This window comes from Chamaea fasciata, unplaced genomic scaffold (assembly GCF_029207755.1).
Source record: "Chamaea fasciata isolate MVZ Bird 193981 ecotype frontalis unplaced genomic scaffold, bChaFas1.0.hap1 SCAF_2, whole genome shotgun sequence".
Classification (NCBI taxonomy): Eukaryota; Metazoa; Chordata; class Aves; order Passeriformes; family Sylviidae; genus Chamaea; species Chamaea fasciata.
This window is the reverse complement of record NW_027094087.1, coordinates 88,443,505-88,465,651: the sequence shown is the minus strand read 5'-3', so window position 1 is coordinate 88,465,651 and position 22,147 is coordinate 88,443,505. Positions and strand designations below refer to the sequence as shown.

The window sequence follows — 22,147 nt, the reverse complement described above, 5'->3', positions numbered from 1 at the left end:
CATTCATTGTACCCTGTTTAAACATTGGAGCTCACCTTAAAGAGTTGTGGAAGCATCCCAGCAGCTGCAGGAGTTGGAGAGGATGTCCTGCAGCTGGGTTAGATTATAAAGTTTCCTTTTCTTTCTGTGCATCTTTTCAGAAATGCAGCAAGTCCACCACTGTTTGTTGAACCATGGAAGTCAAGTCTGTCTTTCCTTTTTCTTCATTTTCTCTGGTGATCAGGGTGATTTTAAGACAATTGGCAAACTACTGATGCTCCACTTCCCAATGAAACAATAAGGCATAAAACAACTTTACTAGACCATTCTTGCAGTTCTCAGCATGTCCCTCAACGCTTGGGCAGTAACTGAGTGCTTCCATACCAAACAGTAGGGACCACTTTGAACGCTGGTGATGTAAGGCATCAGCTGAGAGGGATGTTCTCTAGGGATCACTGTTAGCCAGTGTTTCTGGAATGTGCTGCACAGCAGTGGGAGGAGGTTCAGGTCTCCTGCAAGTTTGAAACAAGAGCCAAGAGGGAATATCTTTTTACAAGGCTGGGAGAGCACCATTTCAAAGCAAAGGCTAAATAACCGATGCTCCCATCTAGTGGTCAAACTGTACCAAATGGCTTAGATGTCAGACATCAACCTGAGCCTCCCAGGAGACATGGAGTTGGAAGGGCCATGCCACAGAACAGTGCCACTCCTGAGAACTTCTGTAGGACTTTGCAATCTGCAGGAGACTCCATTTAAAAGCTCGAGAGAAACCAACAGACTCATTTAAAACTACAAGATTAGTAGTAACAAATAAAAAGATAAGATCAGGATCAAGGGTGCTTTGAAGGCAAGGGAAACATTCTCAACAGCATTCTCAAAATTTCTTAAGTAACCTTTGGTGAGATGTAGGCACACATATTATTTTGGCATTGGCTCCTAAATCATGAAAGCTGCTATCAAAATGCTACCCAAAGATAGCAACTAGCAACACATTATGATTGGGTTGTTGTTACAAGATTACCATGTAATTAATATGCTAATGTTCTGCTGAATGCTGCTGAATTTATAATTACTGGCCAGAAAAATACCATACTTTTGTTTCTTTCTTTTTAGTTTACATCTGAAAGCTTACAGTCAGATGTGAACAATTACCATATGCTCAATTTATTGGGAGTCACCCTGTGACACTATTGTAAATCATTTCATGAGGTCTGCTCAGTTCTTTCTAATATGCTTATTTCCATTTAATATGCTTGGAAGCTGATCAGATCAGCAGGAAAAGGTGCTGTTCTTCACACTGGATCTTTTTTAAAGGCACAGCTGATGCCTACAGGATATCCCCAGAAGCAAAATTCATTAATGATGCTGAGACTGTACTTTGTCACAAGAATGGTAAAGAAGGTTTTAGTATATTCTCTTGTTACACTGTAATTGTTACTGCTCTGTTTTGACTTCATTGCCCTTCTTTACTATACCTACACATGGTAAAGAAAATAGGAAAATAACTCTAACACCAGTCTCATATTCACACACTTTCCAACACATTTTGGAACACTTTGCACTGCCATAATTCCCATTGTTCAGAGTCCTAATTTCCAAATCACAGTACAGTGCAACATATGGTAGGGCTTAACACAAGGCAAAGGACAGGACACTCCTTGAGAGGACAGAATATTCTGGAGTCCATGCCTAGTGTTGTTGAAGAACAGAAAGGCAGCTCTTCTGACAAGCAGTAGGACTCCAAGCAACAGACAAAGCTTGGCTTGCATTTCACAGCAGGTCACAATAAAGAAGGAGCTACACATTTTCTGTTTAACCTGAGTAGGAAGAAGAGACAGCAACATGAATAGAGCTTGGCTAGATTTTAGCTGAATATCTAAACTGTCCTCTCCAAAAAGCTAATCCAGTATTGGCAAGCCATGAATTTAATGACTTGGAACAAGATCCAAAGTGAACCCACAGAGTGGTTTATGACAGGTTTGCTAATGAAGGATTCTGTGTTTATTTATAGGGATGAAATTGATCCAATACTAAGTAATATATGAGAAAAAATCAGTAAGGATTAATTCAGGTTGACTGAAACTAAGCAAAAAGTACTGCTAAAACTATTGGAATGATGAAAGTGCTGATAAAATCCATTTCCAATCAAAACATAGCTAACAGTGTTTGCATCTTATGTGGAGGTTACACACCTGCAAATGAAGGAAAAATCTGTGGCAAATGAATGAGAACCCACAAACACAGTAGGTGGCTGTCACAAGAAATTATGCTGCCAGAGTAAAAGAAAAATCACTCTTCAAAATGAGAGCAATGCAGACATAGGTAGCAAATAAACTAAACATGCTGCCTTAATGGATAAGAAAGTTAAGGAAAGTAAAGACCACTCACAGAACTAATGTCACCTTGTCAGAAAGAGATCAGGTGTCACTGGCAGAGATTACTCCTAAGATGAGTGCCACTGCAAAGCCCAAACAAAATTCCAGTGCACCAGTCAAAGTAACGCTTGTAAAAGTCCATGAGCAGTCACAGCTCTCAAACCTTGCAAAATTGTCAGCCAGAGATTTTTTTATAAAGGACAGAACTGCTAATCATCATGTTAAGTGTGTCCACAAGCACACTGCATACAGAATCACATATGGATCCAACATTCAGTTTGTGTAAAACTGACATTCCTGTACTAAAATCCAGAGAACTTCAGTCTGCCAGGATACAACATGACACAAATCTGCATCATGCTCCAGACACCTAAGAAAGGAATAAATGCAGCATCAAAGTAAAATATTTTCATCCTGTTCTTTCAGCTTAGGATGACCCTAAAAATTTGGTAGAAAGATGTGCTATTGTTGTTGTGTATTTGACTTAAAAAGATATTAGAGGTTGTAAGTTATCTTGCCAAGTTTTTACCTTATTTTTCAGAAGTCTTGGTAACACTCAGATCTGTTAACAATTACATTTCAATGGGATGCTGGCAGGAATCCACCTTCGTCAAATGATGGAAATAATAAAAATTCAGATAGATGCATCCAAGACATGACTTGTGGCTCTGTCACTGAAGGTAGGGCAGTGAGAGGTTTATGTATGCAGCTCTTTCACCTCTACAGTAACAATGTATGCAAAGATTGAAAAAAGAGACGTATGCAATTGTGTTTGGATGGGAGGGTTTCCATCAATATGTGTGGGAGAAATGTGATTGTGGAATCTCATCATATGTTACCCATGCTGGCTCTATTGCAAACCCATCTGAAAAACACAATCTATAAATATTTTTATTCCTATTTGAATAATGTGGTTTGTCATTAAATACCAGGGCTCTAAAACATATACTCTAAGCAATTTTTTTTTATATTAATTGAATTTACCTTATTGCTATTTTACCACCATGGGGAAGAGAGATAAAGTAAGGGATCCAGGAGGGTGTTACAAGAAACATATTTTGATTCATTTTAGCACAACATTGGTATTGCTGGTGACAGAGAATCATCAGTAAATAAAGTGACCTTGAAACTACCAATTGTGTGAGGCATTAACAAAAGGGAAGACATGACAAAAATGACAGAGCATTTTCACTCCTCCTGCATTCCCCTGTCAAAGATGAAATACAGAAAACCATAGCATCTGTACTAAGGAACCATCTATAAGCATTAATTAATTATAATGCTAGTCCTCTGTGTGCTGGATGCAATGTCACTGTCTCATAAACAGTTTACTCATTCCACTATCATCAACTCAATTATTTGAGATGCTTCTTGGCAGGTGTATATGACGTGCTCTTTCCAAAGCTCCTTTGTGATGAAATATTCTCAGTGGCTTAATGTATATTCCCATATGCCACAGACTCTTAAAAGCCCAGTCACATCCCCAGTTCAAAAACCCCTCAGCAACATTCAAACTGATAATATAGCAAGAGCCAGTCACAATGACAAGAAAATTTGTGACTTATCTATTGAGGCCAAACAAACCACTCAAAAGTATACCACAGACTAAGTGGGTTGAAGTCTATCCTTGCCTCATCCTCTGGCACGAAGAAGTGTGAGGAGTAAGAGAGTGGGAGCACTCAGAAAAGAGCACAGCAGCGTGACTTGGAGCCTCCTCTCTAGCCAGTCTGGATGTGGGAGAGAGTTCACACTTGGCACGGACTGGCAGGCTCTGAGACAGCACCCCCAGCTTGAAGCACCGTCCTGAGTAGCAGCAGCTACTCAGATCAATAGGAGAACATTTGCACCATGCTTGGGGTCCTATTTTCTCCTGTGTGTCAGAAGGAAATCTCTATGCTTTGAGGGTCTCCAATGGTTCAGGTAAGATCTTTAGCTCTTGAAAAGATTTCTCTGTGACTTTGCCCTATTGCAGACAAACATAAGACTTAAAGCAAAGGCTCAGCAGGCGCCTAAATCAAACTGTGAGTGACCATATACATGTCAATCCACAACTACTGGTGTAGCAACTCCATCCTTGGTACCTCAGTTCATGCTTTTTTATTTGCTAAAATAAAAATACTCCCCATACCTAGTGTAAAAAAAAAAAATATATATATATATACACACCATCACAAGTGTTGGCCCACTGGATGTATATTATGTTTTCAAGCCCCAGGTTTTACAGCTGACTTCCACTATGGTAGATGGCAGTGCACAGTCCTGGGAGATGAAGCCCCCTTCATTTGCTTCATGCTCATACCTCTTTAAAATCCTACCCTTCCCCATCCACTGCTAGAGACCAATCTGCCCCCATTGTACAAAACCATGAGAAAACTGTAAATGAGAAATCTGGCTACAGATATTCAGGAAATTCCCTGCCAGAGGTTGCACTATTTATCCACAGTGCACTGTATATGCTTTACAGATGTGGAATATAATTAATGGATAATATTACCTGTCTCCACTTTTGAAGCTGTTGTTACAAGATGATGTCACATACGGACAATACTCCCTGGCTAATTTAAACTCCCATGGCAGCAGGGAGGGAAGAAATTTAGGGCTATTGACTACACAAGTCCAGATCCCATTGCTTTATTTTGCAATAGAAATCATGTACAAGTAGGCTAACTTTTCTTATTTGCAGTTGTTTTGTACTCCGATTTTCCTATATTATGGGGCAGTCAGACCAAAACCATGTTGTTGTTAGAGCCATGTACAATCTGTCCTTTCTGCTTTGAGAATGCTTTGTTTATAAGGCTATTTGTCAGAGAGACAGTGGACAAATAGGAGAGGCCTGTTCCATATTTCTAAGGCTAAATTCAGATATGATAGAGACACAGAAGTGGTGCCACAGTCCTTCCAGTTAGGTGTTTCATCGTGCCTCTACTTTTGATCCTACCTCTGTGGAAAATAATAGCAAATCCCCATTGATCCCAAGGTTAGAGAGCAGGGCTTGACTTCAAAACATCTGCGGAACAGCTCTCTGGTGACTGCTGACATTTCTGACTCTCAAACCCTTCATTAGGTTTTGCTGGCTTGTTTCATACTTAATAAACTTGCTGTACAATCATGATATTCCTGCTGCTATGGGAGATAGCCCATGGATGATATACACCCCCATGAATTCCCATCAGGAGGTCTTGATGTTCCATTATAATGTAGGTATATTTACAACTACTTCCATCCTGTTTGACATTCACTAGGCTTCTCTGTTTGTAATCCAACCAGATTTACCTGCCTCTACATTATTGAAATCTCAGTGTGCTCCTGCATCATCTCTGGCACAAGGTACTTGGGGCACATTTCCCTGGTCTTCTTCACAGATACCAGGATTTCTCAGAACAAAGAGTTACCTTTTCCAAAACTCCACCTGCTGCAGTTTTACTTTGGGTTTATGATTTTATTATTCTGAGAACAGGTGATAATTGGAGCAAGAGGTCTTTCTGGAGTTAAGAAAAACAGTAGCTCTTTGCCTTAGCAAATACAAGAAGGATACAGGTCTTATAGGACTATAAGCTCAAACTCACATTCACCAAACTATTTCCCTACCACACTGAAGCTTTCTTTATCCTTAGATCAAAGCCTTGCCTTGTTTTGCCTTCCACCTTTCAGCTTTCATTTCTGTGTTTTTTCCTTTTTCTCCAAATTGCTAGTGAATGATTTCAACCTTAGCTAGACTTCCCACTGACTTGACCAGTTCAGACTTTAGTAACAGATTTAAGTAATTGTCCAGTTATTTAAGATATTGCAGCCACTTATTAGTCCAAGAGGATTTCCACTTAATGAAGAAACACAGATGTTCTGCAGTTTCCCTGTAATAGGTGAATGCTCCTGCTTCCTTAGTTTTCCTCTCGTGGGCAGATGGGCCAAATGTTCCAAGAGCTGCAATCCTGATGAGAAACAGAAAAAACTTCATATGGAGGCCTCAAATTGATACCATTGTTTGTTGCAAATTTCCCAGATGTTATAATTCAAACGTTTTCATGATGTAAGGGAAAAAAAAGCACTTTCCCAGCAGACAGAGGAGCTCAAGGCTTTCCAATTATGGTCACACACTCAGACTTATTAGCACAAAATTTAATTTGAGTTAATCAGACTGAGGTGGGTAGAGCGCGAAATTAACTTGACTTCCATTTTGCATCATACAGCAAACCAGCTTGGTGAAATCACTGTAGAAATCTGAGCTGCAAATGATGGATGAGCTGAAAAAAACCCCAGAGAATAAACAGAGTTGTGTAATCATTACTGCACTAAAAGGGACACAATATTCAATTCACTTGTTTGTAGAAATGCTTTACTTCCCTCACAAATCAAAGGGTGTGTGCCCTCAGCTGCACCCATATTTTGCCTCTGAAGCCAAGAACAGAGTTTGGACCTAAAATGATTGTCTTCAGCATCCCCTCTGTTTTGAGAGTTATATGTGCTCTGTCAGTCAGCATTGCAGGAATTTTTCCAAACTGTTATTTTTGCCAGGAAATTACAATTTAATGAAAATAGAAACACATCAGTTTCAATGAAATTTCCATTTGCAGTTCAAGACTCTTGTTCAAAACCCAGAGCATTAACTGGGGGCAAGCAAGAAGCCACAGGATGTCCAAGTGGAAGAGATACAGGTTTCAAGTGTCTGCTCCTTGTGAGGAAGAGTAAGAATGTACACCTGAAATCTTCCACAGCTCAGAAAAGTACAGTGATGACTGGATCTTCTGAAAGAATGTGTTCCCTTGGACCTATTCAAAAAACTTCTGTTTGACTTCAATAAAGAACAAAGTCTTGTCATTTTCCTTTAATTTTCTTCTCTTTTTTCAAACCAAAATTCTATTTTCCAGCAAAGAGTAACATTAATTTTCCTTTCCCAACTCTCTGCCACCTTTTCTGTGTGGCTAAAATAAATGTTTGGAAAATGGAAGATGGCCCATACACTGGAATCATAAGTGCCTCTATCTGAGCCATTTTCTTATAAACAACTGAGAAAAGAAAACAATGATTCTCAAACATTGATCTCCAACACGTTCAGTAGGATTTTAGCAACTTCATTCACCTCTTGCTATAAACTGTCTTGGTTTTGGAACAGAGGTATTTCTGTCTCAGGGCAAACTGCAATTTTGAGAAGGGTATCAGCCCAGCAAGAAAGCTGCAGAAAATTTTAGAACATAAAAGGGGTAGGTTTGGAGGGGAAAATCAAGAGAGAAAGTAAGGCTTCCATTTACTTCAAAAAGAACATAGAAAACAAAACCAGTAAAGTTCAATTCTGCGCAGAAAGACCTGGGTGAGACAAGGACTGAAGCAATGTCAGATGGGCAAGAGAATCAGGAAAAGGGACATGATCTCACAGCCATGGTGACAGGTGCCCGAATGCCACCTAGCTTCTGACTGCAGGACAATCCTCCTCCTGTTTATACCCGGTGCTATCTACAGGAGGAGAAGGCTCCCTGCACTAAATGGCCATAATATTTTTTTTCAGGGAAAGATTAAATTTTATCACCAAATGGGAAACAGTGCCCACAAATCCTTACTGTTTACTATCTTTAAACTGTGAAATATGCTGGAAAATAAGACTTTAATTGAGGTTGTGTTTTCAATGCCTATTCCTTGCAGAAAAGTGACACCATTTCAAAACACAGCTTTTCTCATATGTCTCTATTTGCTTTCTCATTTTTCATACAATAGCTTGTATTTAACCAATTTCAGCAACATATTTAACATCTTTGAAAGAGTAACTGCAACGCATTCAAGAGCCCTGTAAAGAGGATAATATTCTATGGTCTATTTAGTGTATCCAAAAAGGTGGGGAACACAAGATCAATCAGCCTAAGAGTTGTTTTCCCATATTGACGTCAGAACTCCTGCCTTTGTTATTTAAATAAACCAGATAATGTTTGCACTGTAAAGTTCTGAAGTGAAAATACCAAAGCAAGGTAGAAACAGGTTTTGCCAAATCTTCCTATTAACAGTGGAGGCTAAAACTTGCTGACTCACTTTGTGATACTAATTGGCTAAACCTCCCTGTATTTTAATTGTGGTTTTAACTGTCTTAAAAAATGTATCTGCATATTTAAAGTATGATACATGGCCTGTGTGTATGCAAACCACCATTAAACCACAGCACTCTTGATATTTCTTTACTTGTCTTAAAGCATTTGGAAAGTATGCATGATGAGCGCATCTTTGCTGCACTGATCTATCCTCACTCCCTTGCAGCAGAGATGATGCCGGGGGGGGTTTTTAGTCTGTGTACAGCAGAAAGCAAGGAAGCATTTCCCAGGCCAGATGCAAAGTTACATGAAACAGTGTACTAGCAATAACCAGCTCTGGAGCAATGAATAACCAGCAACCAAGTTACTCCTGGGAAAGCGTCCTTGCATTTTAAATCAAAAAGAAAATGATGACCCATTTTCAAAGCATAAAGTCATTCCTGTAAGAAAACTTTCTTCAGCTGTTCCTAACCAGGCAAAACCAGTGTATGGGACTTCTGCAAAGCTGCAATCCCACTTGAGTCTATGAATCCTGCCTGCAGGGACATGGCACGTTGTCCTGGAACTGCAAATGTTGTTGGCCAGACAACACTAGGACAGACACTTGCAGTGGGAGCAGGCACTAAGAATGAATTCTTGAGTGCTTTCCGATCAAGTGGTATCACCAGAGTGCTCTTTTTTGACTTTTTGGTTATGTCTGATAAACCCTTAATTTAAGGAGAAGAAGGCTGGTCACGATCAGAACAGAGGGAAGAGTCTTCTAGATCCCTTCAGGTAAAAATGCCGTAAATCAGACCTCCACAGTGGTCAGCAGGAGGTCAGAGAAGGGGCAGAGATGGCAGAAGAGGAGAGGCCTCTCCTCCATGCAGGTGCACACTTTGCTGTGCTGCCCTGCACTGCCTGGACCAAAGGGATTATTCCTGGCCTTGTGTGCTGCCCTGCCTCGTGTTGCACAGGCTGCCCTGCCCCTGAGCAGTGTGTGCTGCCCTGGGCAGGCTGGGCAGGACAGCTTCTCTGCCTGCAAAGGTTTCACAAAGTGAATACATATCTGTCTCCCTATTGATAACACCATCCAGGCAAATATGTATTTCTAATTCAGAAGGAAGTATTGCACTGTATATTGAGAAAACTCTGATTCCAAACACAATTTTTTTTCTCCATTCTTACAGCTTGATGATTCAGCAGATAAGGCACATTTTTTTTCTTCAAAAACCTGCTACATAAACCCATGTTTATTTCAGTTAACCTTTTCACCCAAAGAGCCAGCTCACTGCAGCTCATCAGTAATGTCTCCATATATCACAACCACTCAGTGCAGGCAGAGATTAATTCAATGTAATTTTGTGTATAAAATTTGCTCTAAAGCTCATCTGTCTCTAGATATTTATACTATACAGAATATCCAGGGTTTGAATTCCAGCACTGACTATTTTTTAATAAAAATTCCCCAAACACTACAAATTATTTTAGCATCTTCAACTTCCACTAGGAGTTGACAAGGAGTCAAGGCACATAGTACCCAATGAGTGCTGCCAGTACTAATAAATAACAGAGAGAGAAATGGGGGTAAATGGACAGAAAGTTCCAATGCTTCAGCAGAAAATTGGATAAGAACATTGTTCAAGTTCATCAAAGCAGTCGGGTTTTAGGAACATTTTACTGCCCATGTCTCTAGGATGCTGCTAGTCTTTTGTTTGTGAAGGATTTGTGATCTTGTTAATGTGACAAACAGAGATTTATGACATTTGTTATTTTAACTGTGTGATTCTGCCTATAATGCTTGTGCAGTGCCGTGAAAACACTGGCTGGAGGATGACTGCTGAAGTCAGTGGGACAGAGCACCAGAGCCAACAGCAGGGAACTCCCAGCCCTGCTCACTTTGAAGTCCCAGCTCTCTGTTACTTACTTGTTTTACAAATGCAGCTGAAGTCCACCCTTTTTCACAGCCCGAGGATGACTCCTGCAATAATATGACAGCTAGCAAAAAAAAAAAAAAGAAAAAAACAAGCTGAAGGTAGCTCTGGTACCTTGGTCTTTTCATTGCAGCTCTTTACTGTTTCTTATGAAACTGAATTCTTGATGAGCAGAAGTCATAGAGGTGAGTTGCATGTACAAGCAAGTAAATGGACATGTGACCTTGGTGTTGTTCTAAGTTCATGCTATAGAGTTGGAAGTCCATGTTTCCTTCCTAAGGCAAATATGAGGGAGACAAAGGCAAAGAATAGGCTCTGACTCTGCTTATTGGCTTCCATATCTGAGCTTCCACATCCTTCCACACTGGAGGATAAGAATTACTTATTAATACAGGTAAGGTCAACAGCAAGTTAGCACTTTCCTTCAAGACCAGGGAAAACCAGAAAGAAATTGTGTCCTTTATATCTTTGGGTCCCAGGACTGCTTCAGAGACAGTGTAGCTCATACTTGGTGGCCAGACTCTGGATTTGTAATCCATTCTGTTTCCTACTGCACCTAGCCCAGACCCAGTGAACATTAGCCAGCAACCAGGCTGGCTCTCCAGACACACATGCAACAGGATACACACAGAATTCTTCCTGACATGATCTATGCCATGCTGGCAAATATTCTTTCTTCCCTTCTTTTTTCCCCTTCCAATTTCAGAGCAAGCAAAAAGAGTCCTTGGAAAAACTTTGTGCACACAGACAGCAAGGATGTAACTTTGTGCAGACATCCATCAGGCAGAGATGTAACAGGCTTGTGAGCACAGCCAAATGTACATACACATCTGAAACTAAACCACCTCACTGAGTCAGGAAGAGTTTTGTCACGATGTTTCTGAAGGGCAGAGAAACACCTTGCTTGGGAGAGGAGGCAATTCTGCCAATCATCTGCCATGAGATGATAGGAGAAAAAGAAACCAGGCCACTCTCTCTCCTAAGGGAGATGTTAATTGAGCTCTGTAGGTTCCAATGCTAAATCCACATAGGCAACTGAACAACTGCAATGCTGAAATGCATCTGATGCAGAAGCCAACAACAAGTATCTTCAGCTTATTAAAAGTCTGCTTGATGACTAGAAAATGCAGGTGTGCACTAACAAGAATCATGGTGTGTGATAACTGCAGGTCTCTATGGGTGTAGCAGGATATGAATGCCAGGCCAAAAGAGCATTACTCAGAGGCAGCACTGCTGGAGATTCACCACCTCATGAGGTGCTAAAGGGACCAGTCTGAAGCATGTTCCTTCCTTCCTTCCTACTCCAGGGAAGGAAAGCACACTTCCCCAAGTTGTTTAAGGGTTTGCAGAAAGACAGTGGGAACCCACCTAACAAGTCTCCTTTGGAAGTAATAACAGAAAAATACCTCAGGGAGCCACAAGAAGACTCACAATCTGTGAACACCAAGAGCATACTCATTCATGTAACCTTAATTGTAGTTACTTGTTCAACACCAAAATAGTTCTGAAATAAAATTGCAATTATTCTGGTGAAACTCAGCTTTGGTAGAGTCAATAGAAGAATTCCCTTTTCCATCAGTGGTGTCACATTAGCCAAGAATATATTCTGAAAAGGTTAAATAAGCTTGTGCCTGGGCTTTAAGGATCTTTGTGTACTGTACCTGCCAGTTTAAATGATGACTACAAAGATCTGTTATAAAACTTTTTCCAGGAGAGGCAAAAGCTTTCTCTGTGCCGCTGTTTTTAATATACTGCGACTCTTGCTCATAGTAAATTAGGTTATTTATCCCTTTTATTTATATGCACTGCTCTAACACAGTAACAAACCAAAGTGATAGATACATCTATACCACTCATCAAACTCAATAACAAAGCAACAGCAACTGTGTGTAACTTTACCCTATTGCTATCAATTTATATAAAAGACAAATTCTTCAAGCTGCAAACATGTGAAAGTAAATTCTTTACCGTTCTGGACTTGCCAGCTATTTGTCCTCTCATCTAAAATCCTTCCCCAGGCAGCTCCCACATCACGGAGACCTGATGTTGATCTCACAGACCTTATCCCAATTTACCTTCTGGCTTCCAGAGAAGCTGTTCTTTATTACTCTGCTGAAATTGAAGGCAGAATCAGGCCAGTGATCGGAAATACACAGGATGCAGAGTTCTTCCATTTTGGAGTTCAGAGTCTAAGCCAAAAGCAGAATGTCAAAGGCTGAAGCAAACCTTATTGGATTGCAGAATAACTCCTCCTGCCTTCTACAGATAAATTTTACATTTAGATTCATAGGGGAGAGTCCCACTGCAGTCAATAAAAATTATGCTCATCCAACATTATTTGTCACCAATCCAACTGCCCATTCTATAAGTGCTGTGTGGAAAAAAAGGGGAGTCTTCGGCAACAAGCATTCCTGATACCGTGTTTAAACTATCTCAGATTCCCACGTAGAATATCTTAGCTTTACCAGCTTCCCTGGAATACTCACCTAATTTATGCTATTCATTTACATTCTATTCCAAATTGAAGTTCTATTTCACTGGCATATTAAAATGAGCATACTAAAGAACAGTGCATTTTAAAATAGTAACAGATGGATATGTCTGTAGAGTTGTACAGATTTAGATTCCTAAATTAATTATGTAATTTTAAAGAATTGAGTAAGCAGTATCCACCTTTCACTTAATTTCTTGAAACACGTGCTTACGTTTTATTCTATGAGACAGCATGCAATATAATATCATTTTGTAGACAGATGCAGCAAGTTTGTGCAAAAAAAAAAAAAAAATACCAGGAAAATATCCATCCCTTAACTGCTAACTATCTTTATAAATTTAGACTTTTGAATTAATGCTATACAGGACTATTCCTCAAGCAGCACTGTTCCCAAAAAACCTGAGTTTGGGGATCTATCTACATTACAATGCCCTTGAATAGAATTTTTGTTGTCTTTATGTGTGTTAGAACCTCTCCTATCATGCTGACAAACAGGGATTTTTATATTTTTGAAGAAATTAGCTCTAGGTTTGAATTTTTTTTTTCAAAATGTCCTAGACTGGGGGGAAATGTGTTCTTTTTATTCATTAATTACTTTGCAATTCATGAAATTCCTCAAAATTGAATAAGTGCATGAACTTATCTAAAATTTAGAACCATTATTTGCTTTTGGCTTTAAGTGTTATCATTTAAAACAATCATAGCTTTTAACCTGTTAACCTATTCTTGATTGTGCTTCGTCTTTCACCTCCTTGTGATGCTACCTCTTAATTTAGGAAATAGCACCTTTTTTCCTTTAGTTCTAATGGCTTTTATTTCGACACTTGTTTCACAGCTTAGAAGGCGTGCCTTTTGCAGGCATGCTGCTCCGATCAGCTTACACCTTACAAATGTGGGCACAAAGAAGCTTCAGTCTCAGATGCTTTTACAAAGATGCTTATCTTCGAGCATCAACCGAGCACAAAAAAAAAGGTTATCTGTCATTATCCTAATTATTTGTAAGTGATGACTTACTATTAGACTATTTGCAAAGTAAACTACTATTAAATTTGAACCAAAAGTAAAATATACTTTAAGGTATTTTAGCCTTTCAGCAAGCTGAGAAAGCAGAGCAACCACTGCACGGAAAACATTTCCCTTTTCCTGTGCCGCTGGACAGGCACTGGAAGTCCCGCCGGAGCGATCGGTGCCGTGTGGGTCCAGCGGCGGGAGGGCGCATTTACCGCACTCCGGCTGCATTTCTCTGATCTCTCCTTTCCTTTGTGATGGCTGATCCAACAGCCCTGTATCGCATTGTTTTTCAACCCGCTTTATTAGCGAGTTAATGTGTTTCTTCTCAGGAGACCTTTAAGCTTAAAATATTTCCTTAATTAACAGAGCCTAATCCTAAAGAGCCAAAGCCGGCTGCGGCGCTTCCACACCGCGTGAGTGCGGGAGTCCCACCGCCCCGGATCACAGGGGAGGGCTGAGGAAAGGACCCTGCCTTCAACTTGCCGGACCGGTCACGGAGAGACCCCGCGTCCCCGGTCGGCCCCCGGGGTCCCGGTACGCTCCGGCGCTCTCCGCGCCCGGCAGGCGGGGGGCACAGAGACAAGGCGAGAAGGCTGCCGGCCCCCCACCCGCGCCCCTCCCACCCTTCTCTGCCGCTTTGAACTTCTCCAGCACAGACCCCTGAAGGTGCAGCGCGGCCCCGGCACGCCACGCCACGCCGGGGGAAGGCGCGGTGTCAGCGCCCCATCCCCGCGCATCCCCCGGTCCCCGCCGGCGCGGGGGAAGATGCCCCGCTGCCGCCGGCCCCACGCACTCCCCCCACGCGGAGAAGATGCGACGCTGTCCTCAGCCCCCTGCCCGTGCGGAGGAAAGCGCGGCACTACCCCCGCCGCCGGGGTGACCCCCCCTCCCGCCGCAGCCCTTCCCGAACAATGAGCCCGGGACAGCGCGGCACGGCCCCGGGGCAGCCCCGGCATGTCCGCCCGGCCCCCTCCGCCCGCCAGCGAGCGCAACCTCCCGCCCCGCCGCCGTAGCGCCCGGCTCCGCCCGCGAGGTACCGGGGGCGGGGGCACCCCCATCCCGGGAGGGGCCGGGCGGCGGCGCGGGGGGCGCTCGGCCGCGTGCGGGGGGTGGCCCCGGCGGGCGGCGGCTCCCGGGGGCGGTGCCGGTGCCGGTGCCGGTGCCGAGCCGAGCCGAGCCGCCCGTGCCGCCGCGATCCGGCCGAGCCGCGGTGCCGCCCGCCCCCGGCCGCTGCCCGCGCCCTGCGCTTTGTGCGTGCGGCGGCCAGCAGCATGCGGGGGGAGCGGCTCCGCGTGGGACGCGGCGAGGCGGAGCGCCCGCGCCGCCCCGGCTGCTGCACCTCGGGGGGCTGGGCCCCCAGAGAGCCCTGAGCGCCCGGCGGTACGTAGGGGCGACCCCGGGCGGAGAGCACTTCTCTGTTTTGTTATTTTTTGGGGTTTTTTTTTTTTTTTTTTTTTTTTTTTAATGGGGAGGTGGGTGGTGATGGTGAAAGGGAGGGTTTCTACTGTGCAGCGTTTGCTGGAAGGAAGCCCTGTAGGTGAAGCCATATGGGTTCTCTGTGGCATGGCTTAGTGGCTTCTTGGCTACACAGTTTTCGGGCGGGGAGTGTGCAAGGGTGTGTTTTAGGAGGGCTCGGCTGCTCAAGAGGGCTTGAATAGATACGTTTAGAGAAGCAGCGCTTTCCAGGAATTTAAATGAGACCCTTTTTTGTGGTTGCTTTTTAAGGCTGTTCTGTTAGTTCTATATTTGCTTTTGCAGATTGCTCTTATCAATAGTTAGGCAGCTGTGGTAGCATATAAAAATCGATGTTCTCAAAGGAAAAAGAGAAAGTCTCGGCGAATTCACCTCTGCTAAGCGGTGTGGATCACTTCTGTGGTGTCGTTTTATAATTTATCGGGAATGTTATAGTCTCTGATACTCAACTACCATTTCTAGTTTATTTTGTTATGGCAATGTGTTTCTTTTGGTACTAGAAAAAATTTGGTTAGGTTACTCGTTCATGTAATTTAGTTGATAACTTGGAGGATCGTTTACTCATCTCAGATGTGGAGGGAAATGCTAAGAGAAAGGCAGGAGGCAGCGGCAAACCTCAAGGTTTAGGTTTTTGCATATTTTTAAATTTGATTTTCCTTTTTCAGTCTTGCAAACTTTCTGAACTTTAGCCCTTTTGCAATGAAACTTTCCAGGCGTGGTGTCTGCATCCAGGTAATTTATATATATATATATATATATATATATATATATATGTTTGTTTGTTTGGAAAACTTAGCTGAAAATAATCAGCTGGTTTGGATAGTGTGGGGCTGTTAGATATGGAGAAAGAATTTCCATATTTTTTCCATTTAAAGATGGAGCTCTTGCAGTTTTTTGTTGTTTTTCTTAAGGGGGTTTTAGTTATTATGTAAATCTGAACTGTGGTTTAGATGTTCTTTCATGGGTAGTTTCTGATTAAAATACTCTTTGAATGGAAATCCTGCCATGGATCTCTACTAATTTTTTGTGTATCTTGCTAAGACCAACTGCTGCACTATTTGGAAAATATGTGGTGTATTTGCTGAATGAGAAGCTGTGATAAAGGGTCTGGAGGTGAGGTCCTGTGTGTGTACTCAAACCCAAGGACACTCAGCACTGATTTCTGCAGCTGACAACTTTGTGGACACCTCTGCTGTAGGAGGCAGGCTCATCTTGCTATTTGCTGTGGAAGTGCTGGATTTGAGATCTTGTAAATGAAGACTTCAAACTGTTTGTAGGCAGAAGTCTTCTCTGATTGAGTTTAGGATGTCTAAAATACCTAGTGTGGTAGTCAGAGAACTCTTTTCTGTTCTACACTTCATCTGGGCAGAGGACAGGATTTCCCAGCATTGTCCACACTGCACATTGGAGTTTGTCCACACTTCACATCCTCCGCTGAGCTGGAGGATGTATACGAAATGTTGGAGGTTTGTTGCAAGGTCACAGAGTTCTACATCTATGGTTTGTTATGTGTTTTCTATCAAGGACATGAAAAGAAAGGCCAAACAATAGGGAGAGTGTTACAAAAACTTTTTAAAGGGGGCTTGAAGAGATGCTAGGGTTGCATATGTAAACGTCATCGTGGAAAGATGTCATGAATGAAGTTGTATGTTCATCGCATCTCTTGTTCTTTGGAATCTGCAAAATGATTGTTATATACCCTCTTAGGTTAAACATAGACTTTTGCATAAGTAAAATCTGTTGATTTTGTTTCCTGATTTAAAATCAAGAAAGCAAAATGAAAAAATAACTGTATACTACAGAATTTGTTTGGTTTGTTCTTTTATTGCAGATTAGTTAAGTAAGGTAGAGCAGCATCCTAACAATTGCATTGTGAATTGATGCTATGTGTGCTGCTTACTGCATAAATTATTGGGGCATGCTGACTTTTACGTGATTTGTTGGAATGCTACTGGCCCATCAGAAATAGTATGCAAATCTCTCTGCAGTAATTTTCAAACTGTGATTTGGAAACTTCTCTGTGCTTGCTTGGGAATTGGCTAGCAGTCTGCATAGAAGTACTTGGCCATATGGTATAGGCTCATTTTCCATGCATTTAGCTACTAATTGCATTAAAATAAGCCAAAATACATTAAATACCTCTCTAATAATAATTATCTTGTTAAGAATTTGCTGAAAATACTATTAAAATCACAGATGTGTACAAAGGCTGTGTGATCAGTGTGAAGACAAATCCAGGGAATAGGGTCAGTGGGAAATCTGTTGATCTGCAGAGGTTTGTTAAAATGGTGTTGTTGCTAAAAAAAAAAAAAAAAAAAAAAAAAAAAAAAAAGGTTGCTCCTGTGGCATTGTAACTTTGGAACAAAGACATAGAGACTTGCTCCAAGGAACGGAAAATCTGACTTTACTGCTACTTTTGTAGTGAAAGGATCATTTTTGTTGAGTAAGGCTGTTGGCTTCCTCAGCCTAAAGGTTTACAACCCTTAAATAGCTCTTCCTGACACTAAGCAGTATCCCTTTCATGTGTTTGAAGTGTGTTAGAAAGGCTGGCTGGCAACATTGGTACTGATGAATGAAAAAGAGAGAAATTTACAACATCAGATACTTTCTTTAAATTATTTCCCTTGTTGTTAGTTATTACCAAGCATTACACTGCCACGCTTGAATATAATTAATGTAGTAAATGGCTTATTAGGCGCCATCTGAACTTTTGCCTTGTTTAATTATAGAAGCTTAGTGCAGTGGTCTGTGTACAATAGTCACCCCAAATAATTGCTTTCAGACTTTTATCTGACTATGGTTATTTTTGGAGCAGCTGCATACATGGCTTTTCCCTGAACTTTGCACTTCTTAGGCTCTCTGCAGTCCTGACACTACATTTTCAATTTGCATAACTAAAAGCAGTTGTGTTTTGATTTTGCTGGTAGTAATTCAGAGCAATTGTTCTTCGTGCCATTTGTATGTTAATGTGTTTTGTGCTTCCTTAAAATTCTCTAATTCATATTTATGTATCAATCAATCCATGACACAAATGGGAAAGTTGTAATAATTATTTTCTTTCTAAAGTTTCTAAATGGTTACTGAAGTTAAGAGTATTTCTTCCAGTGACATTGTGCATATTGAAAATTATGTTAAAAGTGTGAAAGGAGTGGCATGGGATGAAATCACCACCACAAAGGTGCTTAATTACATATACTAATTTCACAATAAATGCCATTTTCCTCTTGTAGAACTTATGCTGACATATTTAGAATGCAAGATCATGTGAAAAGCTAAGTACAGCTACCATATTATATATGTAAAAATCCCTGACACTTCTTACTGGGTTTGTGAACGTTTTGTATTTTAGATCCAGTTTTTTCTAAGGTGCAACCATAAAAAAACGATTTTCTTCATCTGTAACACATCTAAAAAAGTTATCTTGTAAAGAAATGCAGATTTCTTTTTATCTGGTGTGAAAATTTTACGTACATAGACTGGAATCAGTGCTTCAATAGTCGGCCGTAAAGGCAAAGCATGCCAAAAGCATTCTGTTTGCTATATGCATTTTTCAGAGATTTGTCTCTTTCCAGAAGGGTAAGCACTTGAAGAATTAAATATCAGGGAGCTGTTCCTAGTGTTCTTGATGAGGGTCCTTGACCTTGGGAGTTTGCACTGACAGTTGCTCTGGGAGACCTTATTGGTCTACAGACCTTCAAAGCCCTCTTTGACACCAGTCACTTTGGAGAGGCCAGTTCTTCCATGCTGCTGAAGATGACCAGAGGCTTGGAGGAGCTGGAGAGGTGGAACTGAGGTTAGCTGTGAGGTGTGATGGCCTGGATTGCTGTTTGGTTTCATTGGAGATGCAGCCGTACAGCTGGTTGTGTGCGTGTGTTAGCGCACTATGCTTTCTGGAAGGTGTGCTTAAGAAATCTAAATGTAAATTAGAAGTAAATGTTATTCATTGCATAGCTCTGTGGTTGTCATCAGAGTAGGATTCACCTCAGGTTTTGTACAGAGCACTGTTTATTGTATTGAATTGTACAAATCCTGTCCCAGAGTAGGGTGTTACATAGCTGGGGTTGTGAAATGACTGTGAGTGCTCTGAGGTATGAACACAAAATCTTTGTAATAACCAAATGGCTGTTAACTTCGAAAAGGAAAATTTCTTCTTCACATGTGATATGTATTTGTCTGGCTGGAAGATACGTGGCCAACCAGATACAGAGGGCTTAGCAAGATGGGGAGATTTGTTCTGTCACTTTATGAATCCATTATGTCATTGATGGAGCCAGAGGTCTGGATGGTGTAAAATTTGATGAGATCTCTTTATAGGATCCTCAGTTTAAAGTAACTGTGCTGAGTCCTGTATTTGATTTTGGTAGCAGAGTTGTCTTTCTGTCCATCACTGGAAGGACTACTTTCAGTCCAGTCACTTGTCATATCGGTTTCTCAGCAAAGGCTCTGGTCCGGTCTCTGTGAAATACCAAGTCATATCTGCCCATGATGTTCTGAGTAAATACCTTCTGTGTATAAAAATGTAGTGATGTACTCTGCAATCATAGTCCAAAGTGCCCTCAAAGATTGCATAGCTGAGTAGTGAAGAATTTGCCATTCTCTAATGAGGCCGATGCCTAGATGAGAAAATGCTAGTTAGGAGTGCTGTTTCAACACAGTCTAAATAATGCAGATATTTTATAATTCACTACACAAAGCAGGGGGTGTTTGGCTCTGGACTGACAATGGAATATCAGGCCATTCACCCTTACACTGCATCAGGGAAGGGAGGTCAGTGACAAATGAAAGCTGTTACCATCTGATGGCTGTTCAGTCACCTGTGAAATGTGGTTTCTAATAGACAGGTTTCCACATCATAGGAGCAGCAACTGCAATTACATGAGCAGAGCCAGCCCCCTTGTCAGAAGCCTCATCTTGGCCTCAAACCGATCCCACCAGTTAAGTGTTCCCAAACACAGCCCAGGGACCCGTGATTGCTCTGTCTGCTGCTGGAGAAAGAGTGTGCTTATTGTCGAAGCTGTTGGCCTTTCTCTCCTAGAAAGGCTTAATCTGTGAAAGCGGAAAAAAGTAGAGCCTACAGCAGCATCCATGAGGTCCTGGCTCCATGTGAATAAGTTGCTTGCAGAATGTTCAAAGGCTTCACAGGGTTTAGGATTTCATCCTGTGGAAGCATTATAGAGGGCACCCTGTATCTTCCAGTGAAGCTAACTAATCATGTCCAGACGTGGTAGTAGTTACCTGACAAATTGGCTGAGAAGTCAGTGATTAATTTTAACAAATGAGTTTTCTTTGAATGCAAGCTCATGCATGCCAATTTTAACAGTATGCCTATGATAAAATTAGAGATTTTTGTTCTTTAAGCTTCAAATCTGCTTGTGTATGATTATTTTTTCCAGTGTCTTAAAACATCTGCCTTTTGTGGGGAGTATCACTGGGGGAAGGGGACAAATATACATAGGAAAGAAGTGCTCTTTCTTTCCCTAAATACCAATGAAATATTCAAAGCGATTGCAAAATTCCTTTTTAGTGCCAAGGAGTATTTAATATATCATTGTATCATACATTCTGTAAGGCCTCTGGTATCTTTAGGGAACCATAGGTCTAATATCCAGGCCCATAAAACTAGTGAAAGGTTTTGTACCACCTTTAAGTGGGCTCAGGATGTAGACCTCGGTGAATCCTAGTTTGTGTTCTAGCTGCTGGCTCTTTTTAACAGGAGACTCAGAACTTGGGTGGTAGGAAACAAAGCTGCTAGCAAACATACCTGAGTTGGGTCATATTTTGATGTATTGAGGAAGCTGCTTTTAAAATCAAGCCCGCTTGGGCTAAATATATTGTGAGATGTTAGGGAGAAAGCATTAAGAATAAGTGGAGTGTAGGATTTTTTTTTTTAACAAAACGTGGTACACTATGTGACTTGTTTTCCCCCCCTAAAGATTGTGGTGCTAGCAGAGAAATTGCATTATAGCTGCATAGACAAGAAGTCTTCTTTCTTAAGACCACAGATGTGGACTATAGGAATATCAAGCAGTGACTTGTTTTTAGACATTTGACTTGGATGCAGTCTTGCAGACGGATGGAAGTTGGTGATCAAACCACCCTGACTCCGCAGGCGGATCTTTATTAGTGCAGCTGAAGGGCACAGAGTATCAAGGGTGGCTTTGCACCGATGAGTTTGCGTGACTTTAGCAGTGTGGTGTTTACATTTTCTTTGTAAGATGCCACCTAATTTTCGGAATCTTATCATTCACCCATAAACCACATGTTCTGATGTAAAGCATAGTTAAGAGGTCTATTTAGTGGAAGGAGAAGTTTTACTAAGTATAAAAATGATTGCTTTGACAAAATAGAGAGGAATGTGGCATTAACAAAGAGAACTCATTTTTCTTTTTCTTCCTTTTGTTTTTTTTTAAACATGCATAACTCCCAAGCACCCTTGGATTTAAAAGACATTGAGAGAAAGACCTTTAGAAAAATGGAAGTCTCTTTAAACATTGTTTCTTTCATTGTCTTGACAAACTTTGAAAAGTAGTTTCTGTGCCTGCACATTTCAGAAACAGTTCTTAGGGGTTTTATTATGTGCTGAAACATATGCTTATAAAAAAGACTATAACCTGGTGGAAAAAGTGTCTTATAATAATAAACCTGTCGATGGGCCATATGCTGCCATCAGTATGTTTGAAAAAAATAAATTCTTCTACAAGTGTTAAGTAAGTTTACAGCTCGAGTGTTAAGTTAGGGTCAGACTGTGACTCGCCCTTTGTGGATTGAGAGGGGGAGGAAAGTGCCTGCGGATCCTGCTCATGCTCTTTTCATTAGCTCACAGGGCGGCAGGCAGGCTGGAGCTGGGAAGCACCCTTCCCAAAGGGCAGTGGAGGCTGGAGCTCTGTGACA

At 41.4% G+C, this 22,147-nt stretch overlaps 1 protein-coding gene across 1 annotated transcript in view; it reads left to right on the top strand.

The window, feature by feature from the left end:
- The first annotated feature begins 15,125 nt into the window (after positions 1-15,125).
- ST6GAL2 (ST6 beta-galactoside alpha-2,6-sialyltransferase 2) overlaps positions 15,126-22,147 on the top strand; it is a 50,489-nt gene continuing 43,467 nt past the window's right edge. The window contains exon 1 of the mRNA XM_066176673.1: positions 15,126-15,163. The gene's annotated coding sequence lies outside the window, so the exon portion shown is untranslated. The remainder of the gene's footprint in view (positions 15,164-22,147) is intronic.